This window comes from Esox lucius, chromosome 10 (genome assembly GCF_011004845.1).
Source record: "Esox lucius isolate fEsoLuc1 chromosome 10, fEsoLuc1.pri, whole genome shotgun sequence".
In the NCBI taxonomy this organism is placed as follows: domain Eukaryota; kingdom Metazoa; phylum Chordata; class Actinopteri; order Esociformes; family Esocidae; genus Esox; species Esox lucius.
In genome coordinates, this window is record NC_047578.1 from 23,584,043 (window position 1) to 23,595,891 (window position 11,849).

General features: G+C 39.8%; 1 long non-coding RNA gene across 1 annotated transcript; it reads left to right on the top strand.

Annotated features, from left to right (window-relative positions):
- The first annotated feature begins 9,948 nt into the window (after positions 1-9,948).
- On the top strand, positions 9,949-10,751 carry LOC117595012. The gene is made up of 4 exons (XR_004576295.1): positions 9,949-9,982; positions 10,064-10,132; positions 10,216-10,299; positions 10,450-10,751. It is a non-coding gene; the product is annotated as an uncharacterized LOC117595012 (long non-coding RNA).
- Positions 10,752-11,849: the final 1,098 nt, after the last annotated feature.

Consider the following 11,849-nt stretch of genomic DNA (forward strand, 5'->3'; position numbering starts at 1 on the left):
ATATAGAATAATATTCCAGAGAATAATCTTTTTTTGAAGTGAGGAGTACTAAGTGACGTGGCCTCTTAATAGGCTTTGGAGATATTGTCAGTGTAGACAAACCATTAGGCCACCATTATAACTCTCATCATTCATCTCTCCAGTTCTTTCGCCCTCCCTTCCTTACGCAACCACTCCCTCACAAAGACCATTGAGCTCTCTCTCCCTCGCTCTCCCCTAAACATCCCTGAACCACTTCCGTACTGCCCAATAACTGAAAAAATGCAACCAAAGTCCAACCTATAAGGAGCCCCTCTCCCGTCCATGATTATCAAGGGTCAAAATCCATTAGTGCCAAATGGGTCTTTTGTTACTAACCAGGAGACCCAAGAGGCTGGACCAGGCTTCGTCACAACATGCTGCTTTGGTTCTGTTGGAATATCCTTGGTGCCAAGTACGCAGCCTTAACTGCTTCCAGATGTGCTAATTGTACCACACACCAACCACCAAAGCTCTTTTAATGGTGGGCAGGATAGAAAGGGCCTAAATGACTTGGCAGTAATAACCTTTTGAACAAATACGTAGTAGGATTTTATTGTGCTTTGCTTTTGTACAGGCAGTTATATGCATTATTGCAGATTGTAGGTTGAGCTTCTCGAACCACTTTGAAAGCTTTACTGTTTTTATTAGCTCATTACGGCTAGTGAGGACTTGCAGTATACAGCGTCATAACAAGAGGGTTCATTTCACACCCAGCTCATTGAAAGCTGTGGAATGAATCCACACATTACCATTAGGTACAAAATGAGAAAATGCAGTGTAAATTATCGAGGGGATTTTTATTTATCTCCTTTAGAAAATATAATCTTCATTTGAGGTGACATATAGTATATCCAGCTTTGCCAGAAAACCTAGCACCTTCTCTGTAATGTCAGCATGATTTTGCTCAAGTTCAGTCAAATGATTTGTACAGCTCATGGGAGGGCTTGACAACACTGGAGAGAATGAAAGCCGTCTGTTTTTGGAAGTCCCCTCTATATGCTCCAGAATGTTTTCCCATCAACTCCCTGACCCTTTGATTACATAAAGATGGAATTTGGAGGCGTAAAAAGGATATAATGTGATACTATCCCACCCAGTTCTACATGCACAAGGTAATTATGCTTGTCTAGGACTTTCCTATAACACCTCATACCTTTCATGTCCAACAGGCAGTAAAGTCTACCTCATCATACTCAAGGTTGGTTATCCCGGTCAGGTAATAAGGGCAGGTTTCACCTGTGTTACTCTAGCAGAACACTTTGTACATTCTGCATCTTCTGGGAGTAGTCTTCATAATTAGTAGGGAGGAATATAACATTTGATGTCAAATGTAAAGGCTAAATATAGTACCTCAAAAGGTTAAAAGCTTTACAGAAAAACTGACCTATACATAAGTAGCTGTTGTTGGCCAGAACATGGTATGCAGGTGTACAACGTCATGTTTAAACAATTAGATAGTTGTTATTACAGGTGCATAAGCACATGTTGACGTAGTGTTCCTCTTCTGCTGACATAATGTAAGCTGCTCTCCCCTCAATCCTCTGAGGTAGCAGTTGAAGTTTAGAACGAGCACACTAAAACCACTCATTCTCTCCTTATACAAAGGCCTGGAAACAGAAAAAGCACCATCCAGGCAGTCCCAGTTTTATCACTTCCTGTCTGTGGGGACTGAAAGGAAGTGAATAGGATACATTAACAACAATGAACTACCTTTGTAAGTTATTCATGTGTGAATCTCACAACCCTTCTGCCTCTCTTGATTTACAGTTTTAAATGTGAAATGGGGAACATTTCTTTCAGTGGTCCATATAAAGCCTGCAAGGCAGCAATTTTGGTGACTTATTTTAGATTCATCCTTCTGCTTTTTCAATTAAGAAAAAAGTAGGACTTTTTGCATTTTTTTCATATTTGAAAATGTATGGCCTGTGACTGTAAGAGATAACAGAGGTGACAGACCAACAGAAAAGGCAAAGAAACAATGTTATACTATTCCAATCAAATTTAAACATTTCTCCGATGTCTTGATCTTGTCCACATTCTGAATGTGTCCACATTATCAGACAGGTTCAGATGATTTAATGTTGCTTTGTGGTAAATTATGATTGTATTAAATTGAAAAAAGGCTAAGATAAGTAGGAGAGATGAATGTTGAAGTCTACGGATGTTAGAAACAGAGATTCTTACACCATTCTTGTCTTTGTTTGCACAAAATAAAAGGCAGAAAGAAATTTGACAAATTTAAACTACTTCCAATGCACATCCATCTCCGTCCCCCTCTGCTAAACATTGAAATGGACTTTGCTGAGACCATTTCAGTGGGCTATAGTTTTGAAATATTGAGTAGCTGTGATGGCATTCTGTAGCATTTGCTGATTGTCTATCCAGTTAAAATCAATTAACTTTATGTCCCAAGATAGCCCAATCATATCTGAAAGTGATTTAGTCAAATGTACAGTATGAAGCCTTTTAGACAAGCAGTTGTGATATAAATACCTAGCCTAAAACACCAAAGATCAAGCAGCAACATGTTGTATCACATTAGCTAGCAAAAACTACCAAGAAAAAAAAGAACATCGCCCATCGACTCATCATGTGCTGGATATCTCAATTCTAGGAAGTGGACTTCTGATTTACTATATTTTAATTTTATTTTCTGTTGTTGTATGAGCCTATTCAATACCATTTTGTGATGTGATTAAGCCTTTACACTTACATTAAAATCATTTTATTATAGTGGCGTACAATTGCTACCAGACACATCTTTCATTTTACACCACAATCAAGTGGATATAAAAAGTATACACACTCCTGTTAAAATGCCAGGTTTTTGTGATGTAAAAGAATGAGACAAAGATAAAACATGTCAGACATTTTTCCACTTTTAATGTGACCTATAATGGGAACAATTCAATTGAAAAACAAACTCCCATTTTTTTTTTAAATTAAGAGCTGTATGTACCATTTGTAAAGAAAACACAAGTGAGCAGGCAAAACACATGTTTTATTTTCTTATGGGATTCACATACAACTGTAAGTCAAAACAGGATGGTACAATCATAAAACAAAACATAGCAACAAAGAAAAAAATGAACTGACGCCTGTTCAAAAGTCTGCATACCCTTAATTCTTTATACTGTGTAATGCCCCCTTCATCATCAATGACAGAGTGCAGTCTTTTGTAATAGTTGTCTATGAGGCCCTGAATTATTGCAGGTGGTATTGCTGCCCATTCGTCTTGGCAAAATGCTTCCAGGTCATGCAATGTCTTTGGTCCTCTTGCATGAACAGTACGTTTGAGATCTCCCCAGAGTGGCTGGATAATATTAAGGTCATGAGACTGTGATGGCCACTCCAGAACCTTCACCTTTTTCTGCTGTAACCACTGGAGGGTCAGCTTGGCCTTGTGCTTAGGGTCACTGTCGTGCTGGAACGTCCAAGAGCTTCCCATGCACAGCTTTCGTGCAAAATAATGCCAATTGTCTGCCAGTATTTTCGGAAAACATGCTGCATTCATCCTGCCATACATTTTCAAAGGATTCCCCGTGCCTTTGGAGCTCATACACCCCCTAAACATCAGTGAGCCACCACGTTTCACAGTGGGGATGGTATTCTGTTTACTATAGGCCATGTTGACCCCTCTCTAAACATAGGGCTTATGACCATAAAGCTCTATTTTGGTCTTGTCACTCCAAATTACAGTGTGCCAGAAGCGTGTGAGCCGTGTCAAGGTGTTGTCAGGCATATTATAACCAGGCTTTTTTGTGGCATTGGTGCAGTAAGGGCTTCTTTCTGGCCACTCGACCATGCAGCTCACTTTTGTTCAAGTATCGTCATTGTGCTTCTTGAAACAACCACACTGTCTTTTTCCAGAGCAGCTTATATTTCTCAAGAGGTTACCTGTGGGTTTTTCTTTGTATCCCAAACAAATCTTCTGGCAGTTTTGGCTGAAATCTTTCTTGGTCTACCTGGCCTTGGCTTGGTATCAAGAGATCCCCAAATGTTCCACTTCTTAATAAGTGATTGAACTGTCTATCCTTTTCCATCTTTAAAAGTTCCATGACCTTGTTATGCAGGTCTTTTGACATTTATTTTCTGCTCTCCATGGCTCAGTGTATCCATGTGAGATCTAACAAATTCATTTTCTTTCCTTTCCAAAAAAGTTGAAAAGGAAGGTTTTTTAGTGAGGAACAGAAGGGTTAAAATTAATAATTTCATTTTCAGTTGCTGCCAAGTACGTTTTGTGCCTATTGGGTTGCACATGCATAAATAGATGACCTCATTTGGTCCAGGCAAGCAAACTCAGCAGAGAAAACTGCCCACAAGTAACTATACTTCCTGAGGAGACTCAAGAAGTTCAGTATGTCTGTAAAAACTCTCACCAACTTCTACAGGTGCACCATTGAGAGCATCCTCTCAGGCTGCATTACTGCCTGGTACAGCAGCTGCTACGATCGCAAATCCCTCCAGAGGGTGATGAAGTCTGCAGAACACGTCATCGACTGCCATATCCCCTCCATGCAAGGCATCTACCATACACGATGCCTTAGGAAAGCACGGAACATCATCAAAGACTACTGCCACCAAGTTATGGTCTGTTCACACCGCTGCTGCCATCTGGTTGACACTACTAGAGCATCGAAGCATGTACTTCCAGATTACCGTTTTTTTCCCTCAGGCCAATAAGGCTCCTCAACCAGCAACACTGATCTATGATCATACTGATCACACATGAACATTCCAAATGCTCTGATGTCTTTCCATGTACATTAGAATATTCTTTTGTATGTACCATTCATAGGCATATTACACTCATATTATATTTATAATATTCAATACTTGTTCATATTTTCCATCCTACTCTCATTAAAATTGCTGCTTGTTTAAATTTTTATGTATATTATTGCTATTTTTTTGCTTTAAATATTTCTTAATTCTTATTACGTAGATGTGTGCCATGTCACAAGAATGTCACTATCCAGAATTACGCTGTGTTATTCAGTGCATTTGATAAATATACTCTGAACTTGATTTTACACCCACACACACACACATTATATAAATGATTAATGAGTGGAAAACTATTTTTTTCAATGAATACTCACGCATCGTCTCGGTCAGCAATTTCCTGCCACGCTAGCTTACGTTCTTTTGCTGCTGCAAATGTATTGCTTTTTTCTTGAATATATACTCATGTTCTGCATGTGCATTCATTAATATTGCTAACTCCATGGGGAGAAGTACGGCGTCTGAGACCTTGTTCTCCTGTTGCCATGGTGAATCAGGTTATGTGCGTTTCATTGATGAGGGATTTTTATCTCCTTGTGTGTGTGCTTTACTCAGGGTTAACTTAACTCAGAGTTGACTGAATGTCACGGCTGTGGTGGTTGAAGGACACAGGCGCAGACTGAAGGTCACAAGGGTAATCCATGTTTAATACAAATGAAAGAAGGACTCCAACAAAAACAAAAGGCAGCAACCAGTGACGTGGGTATTCCTTACACAGGATAACAAAAACCAAAATGAACCACGCCTTGGGGCCTACAAACTAAACTTAAATAGGGTCCCCAATTGGAGGCGATAACTAACACCTGCCTCCAATTGGGGAAACCAAAAAAACAGTGAGAGACAGAATACCAACAAAAAACTCCTGAAAAACGCATGCCAAAAATGTTATAAATTGATTTGCATTTTAATGAGTGAAATAAGTATTCGACCCATCTGCAAAACATGACGTAGTACTTGGTGGCAAAACCATTTTTGACAATCACAGAGGTCAGACGTTTCTTGTAGTTGGCCACCAGATTTGAACACATCTCAGGAGGGATTTTTTTCCCACTCCTTTTTTGAGGGGGGTCATTGTCATGCTGGAAAACCCATCCATGACTCATTTTCAATGCCCTGGCTGAGGGAAGGTTCTCACCCAAGATTTTACGGTACATGGCCCCGTCCATTGTCCCTTTGATGCAGTGAAGTTGTCCTGTCCCCTTAGCAGAAAAACACCCCCAAAGCATAATGTTTCCACCTCCATGTTTGATGTTGGGGATGGCGTGGTGCGTTACCAATTGTTTTCTTGGTGACTATGGTCCCAGCTGCCTTGAGATAATTGACAAGATCCTCCCGTGTAGTTCTGGGCTGATTCCTCACTGTTCTCATGATCATTGCAACTCCACAAGGTGAGATCTTGAATTTGCAAATAATCGTACTAACTGTTGTCCACTACACACCAAGAAGCTTGGCAATGGTCTTGTAGCCCATTCCAGCCATGTGTAGGTCTACAATCTTGTCCCTGACATCCTTGGACAGCTCTTTTGTCTTGGCCATGGTAGAGAGTTTGGAATCTGATTGATTGCTTCTGTGGACAGGTGTCTTTTATACAGGTAACAAGCTGAGATTAGGAGAACTCCCTTTAAGAGTGTGCTCCTAATCTCAGCTCGTTACCTATATAAAAGACAACAGGGAGCCAGAAATCTTTCTGATTGAGTGGGGATCAAATACTTATTTCACTCATTAAAATGCAAATCAATTTATAGAATATTTGACATGCGTTTGTCTGGAAAAAATATTCTCACTGTTCAAATAAACCTACCATTAAAATTAATGTTGATCATTTCTAAGTCAGTGGGCAAAGGTGCAAAATCAGCAGGGGATCAAATACATTTTTTCCTTCACCCTCACTTCCATTCAGTGAAGGGTGATTAGCACCTGGCTACGAACTTTAAGTGTGTGGGCTGTTGGCCGATTAAGGCAGAAAACAGGATTAAAAAGAACAGGTAAATAGTCTCTATAGGTAAATAGTCAGAGCTGGAGGTCCAAGAAGCGGCTTAAGAGGAGAGGCTTGCCCTGGAGGTGGAGGAGATTGACTTAAAAACAAGGAATGCAACATTTAAATTAAAAACTAACATAGCATCCTCCCAGAGCTATGTTCGAGACCACCTAAAGCAAGACCAAGTCAAGACCACGACCGAAGCCAATTAAAGTCAAAGTCAAGACCAAGACCAAAGGGAGGCAAGACCGAGACAAGACTGAGACCAGAAAAGCAGGGAAAGAGTCAAGTCCGAGTCAAGACCAAGCCCAGAACAACACCAGTTCGAGTGATTATTGATGTGTCAGATCATCACCATAATATGACCTCAAACTGTATGGTATTTTTGTATTCATATTATGGAAGTATGGTATATTTCCCATGAATACTGAATTGGCAGCAGGTTTTAATAGTGGAGAAAACTAATTGAGCCTTACCGCTAATTTAAAATCAGGTTACTTTCACTGCAATTACATGGAAAAACCTATTCAGGTGTTTTTCACTGGTCTTTTGACCAATCATATCAGCAATAAATAACAGGTGATGGCTGATTTCACTGACATGATCCTGAGCTTGCAGAGAAGAATGAAGTAAGTGCACAGGTTCACACACTAGCTACGATGAGCACGTGTTCATCATAGCTAGTGATAGTCATTGGCCGGAGAAAAGTAGACGGTCATTGGCTGGAGAAGCCAAAGGCAGAATGCGGCTGTATGGTGGATTTGGAAGAAACACAGTGCCTGTTACCATGAGCGAAACAGTCACAAATTAGGGGGGACAGAGTCAGAGGCAGATGTACGACTTCCTGTGTTTGAATATGCACAAATATTTTTAAGGAGTAACAGTAAAGACATCACTGTAAAAATTTTAACAAAACACTTTACGCCCAGCTTATCTCCAATGCATCAAATGAATGATGTCCATAAACATTCAAGTAGCTTAATGAAGTGAAATATGCACAATAATATCAACATGAAAATTAACCAGCGCATACTTTGTAATGCGCCACAGCAAATGTATGAGAATAATCCAAACACATTCTCAGCCCTACCTGAAATTAAAAACAGGTAACATTATCAAAACTCTTCTAATTTTATAATCTAATATTTCTATATTTACAAACATATACTATTAGCTTTATATCAACTATGTTTTGTGCGAATTTTTGTTTATGTGCATAAGTTATTCATATGGAGAACAGCGTATTTTAGGCCAGAAGTATTTAAAATAGACAAACTGTAACACATTTAAAACTAAACAGGTCCAGAGGGCTATTCTGTAGTATATATTTTATCACTCACTTGAGCATCTACCTACTGTCCCTCTCATCTCTCTGACTCGCTAAATTAGTGAAATAATACAATCTGCCATACATAGTGGACTTTCCCATAAAATAGAAATGTCAGCTATATTATTGCCATGGTGGTCTCCTTTCTTACAGAACATGATGAAAAAACTATTACTCTGTTAATGACTTACCTTTCCAGCTTTGTCTTGGTCATGAGGTTGTGCACTGCGGCAAAATAAAATGACAATGGCGCCATCCCAACGCAAAGAAAGGGACATTTATAAGGGAAAGTTATACATATTCTGAGCAATCTAAGATAGCTTGTTGTTCCATTTGTTCTCTGAATTGGATTACTAAACACTGGCTATTTCGCAGCTGGGACGGATTGGACTTAAGACAAACTGGCCACTATAAACATTCCAGCAAGGCTAGGTACTGTACCTACCGATAGATGCTACTGGGCTGTAGGCTGCTATAGCTAGCCTGTTCAGGATATTAGCGGTCACTAGGTTTGTCAAAGGTCTATCCATCCAAGTTGTATTGTGTTCCAATCGAAGTCCAAAATTCAAGTGAAATGGGTTAGCACCTTTTCCTAATCTTACTGATAAAGATTAGTTAGTTGAAAAGTGGACATTCACCAAACATATATAAAGCGAAGTCAGGTCCGACTGAGATCAGATCTCCCGCTTCAAATTCACTCAGGACGCCAGTAAAAAGGTGAAGGGTAAAGTATGACATGGATTTCAAGAGAGCTTGGTTTAATTCATATAAGACAAATGGAATGGATTTGGAAAATGGGCTGACCGGGCTTTGAAATAGGGAGCGGGGAGAAAGACACGCAGCAACGTTCACTACGATATTGCCCGCATTATCACAATAATACATTTTTGAGGTTGGACAAATTGGCTTTTTATGAATATTGATCATTTTGATCTGATTATTACTAGTCTGGTCTCGACTGGTCTCAGGATGAATTTACGAGTCCTCACAGTCCGAGACCGAGACAAGACCGAGACACTCAAAACCCAGATAGCAAAAAATATCCGCACGGCTTCTTTTTCCCGCCGGCCCTAAGCTGTCGGCTATAGGTGCGTCCTGCTGGCGGGGATGAAACGTTTGCCGCCGAATACGTCACTCCCATTTCTTGCGAGATGCCGCCGGCAATCTGCCGCCGGCAATCAGCCGGCTGCTTCATTTTCTTTGGCGGTTGCCTCGGTCTAAAAGACCGCTGTCGTCCGGCGGCAAGACGCTTTTAACCCTTTGACGCGTACGATCACACCGGTGTGATCAGTCTAGAGTGGTCCCTGAAGCGTCACACCGATTTTCAAATTTCTGTTTCCTCTTTCTCAGAACCAGGTTTCTCCCCAGGACACACTCCACTTCACAGAGCCAAGCGTACGAGTAAGTGATGTTATTTGTGACACTTTTTGTCCTGGAAACTATTGCTTCTATTTAAGATGAGGAATCCTTTTATCCATAATCTGTTTTTCATTAGGGCACTTTCTGGATGAAAGGTGTCGGTGTGTTGTACATATCATTAGCTTTGCACAGTTCAATTATTGTTTCATTACAGAATATGCAATCTCTGCAGTGAAATTAAAGCTGTTATGTTTGTTCCCCCAGTTCGTCAAGTACTAAACTTTACACCCCCAGCAGAAAATGGACCCTGGCAGCAAATGGGTGAAAAGGCTGGAGGTATGTAATATGTTGTGCTAAACTGTTACATTTAAGTCCAATTCATTACATGTATGCAATAACTTCAAACATATTTTAACGTCAATGTTTATTAATAGGAGAAAGTCATCGCTCCGTTATTGGCCCTTGGACTCCCCTGGCATCGCATGTACAGCATGAAGTTTTCAGCAATGAAGGTATATTCTAGGCCTATGTCCTAATGTCCAGTGTTTTAACAGTTTTGAAAATAGTGCCTTTAGTTTTTTTCTTTCATGTAGATTTCCAGAACGAGAACCAAGCCGTGAGGGAGGAGAACCAAGCCCTGAGGGGAAGCCATGCACGAGCAGGTGAGAACATGCACTCTTTCTTAAATTTTACTTTTTTGTGTGTAATGTAGGTTCAGAATGACCATATGCCTTTCATTTTGTAGCTTCGGATGACAGCGGCTCGCTTCAAGAGCAGGTGAAGCAATTTGGGACAATGCTGAAGACGTTTGCTCGCACTGGGCAATCAGGTACAACTTGCAAACAACACCTGTGGTTGTTGGTTTGATTCCCACTGGGTCCACCTGTACGTGTAGTAGACCTAGATATAAATGTCATAGTTTAGTAATTGAGGGACCAGGACTGACTACTTTATTCTTTTATTCTGGGAACCCCTGTAGGTGCAGATCAGACCCTAGTGCTGCGACGTCTTGGAGAGTTTGGCGATGTTGTGCGTAGCATGGAAAACTATGCTGCAACATTTCAGTGCCAATGTGTCTGTTGGAGAGCTATCCCTGCCAGGGGATCTGTTACTCCCCCTAGGCACCCAGGAAGATTTGGTGTTTCTTGACAGCATTTTGAGGCAGGATAAAGAGCTCTAGGAACGATTTGTAAGTGTGTTGCTTTCGTTTATAAGGCCGTAGGGTAATCTAAAAAGTCAAATTAAGTTTGTACACTGCATATTCTACAGTCTAAATCCACAGCCTGTCACATTTTATATTTATGTATGAGAAGCTTGCGAGAAATGTAATTTAACACATTTTTGGATTTTCAATTAATTCAATTAATAATAGCTTGAAAATACTATTTCGTACCTCTGATACTTGATATTGCACATTACCTGGTACCAAATATTCTACTTACTCTGTTTTTAACATCAGCATGTTTCATTCCATCACAGTGCTTAACTGTTATTCTATTGTTAAATATAGCTTGTAAATCCTTGTGCCACAGGTCAATATTGCAGTTATAATGGTCTGTTCTACTACTGTTTTTACCTCTGTATTTTTAGGTCAGGTCAGCAATGCCATTATAATGGAATATTCTACTCTAGAGCTTTACTCAATGGCTTGAAAATGTGATGTTCTACCTCGTTTTATTTGGTATCCTGCACATTCTTTGGTACCAAATATCCTCATTACTTGTTATGTTTACTGGTAATTATTTTCATCCCAGAGCTGACCTCTATATTATTAACAATTATTGTGTTTGTGTTATAATTTGCTTGTATGGCTGTTCTTTTTTTTTTTAACCAACATTTTATTGGAAACCTGCATGTTCTGTAGTGTGTATTTATGTTTATTTTTTTCTGCCTATTATTTATTTCAGTGATCTGACACATCTTGTTGGAATGACAGTTACTGTACTTTGAAATGTGGAAATTTGTCTGGTTTGATCAATCATTATTCTCGATAAACTGCATGCTTCTACTGGTTCTGGAGGACCGCCTCCGGTCCGCCGACTCATTGCTATCTGGGAAAGTGTGTCTCTGTGTTGAATGTGTATAGATACAGTTCCAAAAACCCCATTGCAAAAGTTTGTTATTCAACAGCGAATTGCTCTCAACATTATTTAAATCAGAGGCCAAGGTCAACGTTGCAAACCAATTTCATATCACAGCCAAAAGCTGAACATGTACAAATCTCTATGATGAATGAGAAATTCAAAGGGAATTAAACCATCAATCAAAATGTGATAGCTGATATAATGCAAAGACAAAATTACATCTCTGAGATCCTTGTCACTCAGCACTTGCGCTACTCCCTGTGAGGGAAATCCCTGTATTTTATGGGGATCTATT